Raw genomic sequence first — 4,759 nt, 5'->3', positions numbered from 1 at the left:
CCCCCTCTCTCTCTCTCTCTCTCTCTCTCTCTCTCTCGGTAGATTGTATCGCAGGGAGCCGGCATGAAGCGACTCAGCAGCGCCCTCATCCGCCGGTTCATCCTCTCTCCGCATGCCCAGTGAAGGCTGCGCCTCAGTGGGGGAGGAAAGAGCGAGGAGCCGGCGTGGGGGAGGGGAGGGAGAGTCAGTACAGTTTAGTTATACATGCTTTATTCGTATGAATATTATTACCGAGGAATATAAGACTGAATACACAAAAAGAGCAGTATGTAGCCTTTGTTTGGGCTTATTTTGTAGTAGGCCCAATGACTGTTAAATAAAAGACAACCATGCAGAAAAAAATGAACATTCTTGTTAACTTATTTAATTTTTTACCTTTAACTAGGGCTGAAAAGTAACCAATTATATGTAATTATTACAATTGTGTAGCTCTTTGTGTACCTTTCATTTTCTAGTTGTTTATAAATCAGAACTTTTAGATTTACTTAAGTATACTTTTGGGGAAGTTCTGTTCTTCATTAAATGTTAGTTAACAAAAAATAAATAAATGATTAAAAGAGGAGGTCCAAGTTTTAATGAGGATCAAGGGTGGAAAAGGCTAAAGAATATTATATTCAAGTTAAAATCATTACTTTGATTATAAGTAACATAAAGTAAACTGACTGCTCCATATATAGAGTGATAGATTAATAGTACATTAATACTTATTCTATTTTCAATAGCATGTTTAATTTTATTAAAATAAATAAAATGTATTTTTTAAAGGTGTAATAATGATAATAATAACAATAATAATAACAACAAAAATAAAAATAATAATCACCATAATGATAATAGTTATATAATAATAATAATAATAATGTTGTTATAATAATAATATTAATAATTATTATAATATTTCAATCAGCCAATTTAATTTTAATTAAAATCTAATATTATATTAAATTTAGTCTTCTCATGATATTATATTTCATTTATTGTATTATTTGGATTAATAATAATAATAATAAAAATAATAATATAATAATAATATAATATCTTATTTTTTAAAAATGTATTATTATATTTTATGCATTTTTTAATAATCGATATACATAATAATAACAGAAACAACAACAACAATAACAATAATAATCATGATAATAATAATTATGATGATGATGATGATGATCATAATTACAATTATTATTAATTATTACTATTATATTTTAATCCTCCAATTTAATTTTAATTTATTTCATTTCAATTCTATATTTTATTTTATCTTTATCATATCTTAATTTTTTTAAATTTTTTTATTATACTTTATACATGGTGTTTATTATTGGTATAGATAATAATAATAATAATAATAATAATAATAATTATAACAACAACAAAAAAATAACAACAACAACAACAACAATAATAATATTTTATGATTCATTTATTATTTATAATTTTTTTTTAATATATAATTTTTTGGTTTTCCTGTAAGTGAAAAAAGACTCTTGGCCATATTGTTGTATTAAAGCTAAATCTTTTCAATAGAAACAGTGCGCCTACAAATTGCAGATGTGGGGGTAAACTTTGGCTCAGTCCCATTTCTAACTTTTTACCTTCAGTGCCCTCTGGTCTCTTGAAACAGAGTTACGAAGGGTAGTGATGAAATCTTTTCCTCCAAAATGGGACGACCCTTCAAGTTCCTGACACACTGCTGATGGCACCAACACAAACAGATGTGACAATAAGACGAGTCTTAAATCTATGTTCTTATAATGTTATGTTTTCTTATTGGAGACAATCTGGAGCAGACAGGGAAGATTACGTGGAGATTTTGTCTTTGCCAGAGAATAAAACACAGTCATTGAAGAATCCTGGTGAGCATTATTCAAAACTATCTAGAACAACACAAAATCCCACCTGTTACTCTGACCAAGATAAGACTGAAGCCAAGAAATATGACTTTATAAGACACCAAAGAAAGAAAACCTCACATATTATCATGGACTTGTGTTGTTGTTGTCTTGGAAAGCTATGGCAACCAATTAAAGACTAATGGGTTTCACCTGGCCTGACCTGTAGTCACAGTTCCAGAGGCTGTGAGAGCCGTTCATTCTCTGTCAGACCTGACTGCAGAGGCGAGGAGACACAGCTAGAGAGGCGCTGGTCCTCTGAATGTGGGGGATGACATGATGGACCAAGGACCTATCATTACTGGACTAACGGTGGAGGAGTTGGGATCAGTCGTACTGTCATGGCATCCACTGGAGCGAGGATTTCTACTTGGGTTTCTACTGCACATGCACCACATGTACCACATGTAGAGTCACATGCCTCGGCCTGGTCAAGTTGGACAGTTAAGTGGACTTTTTGGACCCAAACGTTTTTATTATTGTCTTTTTTTAATAACACTTTATTTTTGGTTTTGTTAAATTCTGTGGCCAGGTTTCAGTTTTTCAGGATGAGTTTGATATAAAAGCCTTAAAATGTGAGCAAACTTGGTAGAAGTTGGTGTTAAAAGTTTGGGTAGGGGGACACTGAGGGGGTTGATGTAAGGTGCCGATCCGGGGTCAAACCAGGCAGCACACCTCTGACTGCTCTGAGCTCTGTGTGTCCATATGTTAAACACTCTTTGCACACTCACGTGTGTTTGTTTGTGCACACGGTTGTGAACTCACACGTTGATTGTCTTAAGCTGCTTTTCCACAGAGCTGGACTTGGCTCCACTGAACTCTACTCTGAACTGGTATTAGTGCCGGGGGGAGGACCGTGCTTGGGAAATCCCTCCACCTCCGTCTCCATTCAGAGCATCTTCCTACAGCTTTATATGAATACAGGGTCTCAAAAACAAGAAACCTGGATGGACAAGCACCTTCATCACAAACACCCTTCCTCTTCTGATATTTTGGCTCTGAAGGGAAATAAAGGGTGCCAGACTGAAGCGCTTTGGTTTCCTTTTCCAGGACTACTTGAGTTTTCAGGTTTTTGAAATTGCTGTGTGTTATTAGTGCCCTGATTACAATGGAAAGAAGAAATGCCACTGTCAAACCACTTTTTTGCCCTGATAATTTGCCACTTTCATCAATTTTGCACGATTTATGCCAATTATACCCAAATTAACACCTTTTAACTACTTTTCATCACTTTTTTCCATTCCATCTTTGTCACTCAACTATTTTTTGTTAGGTTAATCTCATTTTGTAACTTTATTCCCACTTTGCCCTTACTTAATCCAATTTAAACACCTTTTCAACACATTTTGCCACTTTATTCCAATTTTTGCCTCTCTTTTATCCCATTTCACCACCCCTCTGCCCATTTTGCCTCTCTTGACTCATTTTTGCCACTCTTTAATCCTATTGTTGCCACCTTTTCTTCCTATTTTGCCACTTTAATCCCATTTTCCCACTTTAATCCCATTTTTGTCACTCATAAATCCCATTTTTGCCATTTTAATCCAATTTGTGCTACACATCAATCTTATTTGTGCCATTTTATCCCATTTTTGTCACTCATAAATCCATTTTTTTGCCATTTTTATCCCATTTTTGCATCTCATCAATCCCATTTGTGCCATTTCAATCCCATTTTTGCATATCATCAATCCCATTTGTGCCATTTCAATTCAATTTTTAACCACTTATAACCAAGGTTTGCAACTTCTATCCAATTTAACTCCTCTTTAATCCAATTTCACCACTTTTCTGCCCATTTTGCCATTTATAGCCCATATTCCACTCTGTAATTCCATTTCTCAACTTCTCTGCCATTTATAACCCATTTTAGCCACTCATCTATCCAAATTTTGCCACTCATCAACCCCATTTCACCACCTATTCTGCCCATTTTGCCACTTGTAACCCATTTCAGCCACTCATCAATCCCATTTTTGCCACTTATAACCAAGTTTTGAAACTTCGATCCCATTTTACCCCTCTTTTATCCCATTTCACCACCCTTCTGCCCATGTTGCCTCTGTTGACCCATTTTTGCCACTCTTTAATCCCATTTTTTCTATATTAATTCCATTTTTGCCATTTTAATCCCACTTTTTTACACATCAATCCTATTTGTGCCATTTTAATCCCATTATTGCCACTCATAAATCCAATTTTTTAACCATTTTTATCCCATTTTTGCAACTCATCAATCCCATTTATGCCATTTGAAATAAATTTTTAACCACTTATAACCAAGTTATGCAACCCCTATCCCATTTTACCCCTCTTTAATCCCATTTCACCGCCTCTTCCTGTTTTGGTGTCATTTGGAGCAGCTCTGCAGCCACTTCAAAACTGTACAAGTATTTCAAAGTTGTAATCTGTTTCGATCGTTTATTTTAATTCAGATGTTACTGATATTTCGCTTCTTCTCTTCTCACTCCTGTGTGCCTTCTGTGTTTGCACACTGCCCTGCAGTCTCATGCCCTTATATGGGCATAAAAGCGATGTTTCTCCATTCCAGTTAGGATAAATGTGCACATGCTTCCAGCTCACAAGCACCATCTTTTTTAAAGAAGGTCCTACAGTTTTCTTTTTTTGTGTAATAGGTTTGCTGTGATTTGAAGTCTAAAAGTTGAGCATAAATGTGCAGATTAGGGATGCAGCTGATCTGACTGACAGGTGGGTGCTTGTTAACTATCAGCCAGGAGGCATGTGCTCCACCTCACCTTCATGTTTTTGCCTTTTTGAGTTGACTGAAGTTTATTTTGGGGCAGCATTTTCAATATGGGGACTGCCATCATTGGTATTTATCACACCTCTTTGGAGACCAGTGA

This window comes from Cheilinus undulatus, linkage group 21 (genome assembly GCF_018320785.1).
Source record: "Cheilinus undulatus linkage group 21, ASM1832078v1, whole genome shotgun sequence".
NCBI lineage: Eukaryota > Metazoa > Chordata > Actinopteri > Labriformes > Labridae > Cheilinus > Cheilinus undulatus.
Note: the sequence above shows the minus strand (reverse complement) of the source record.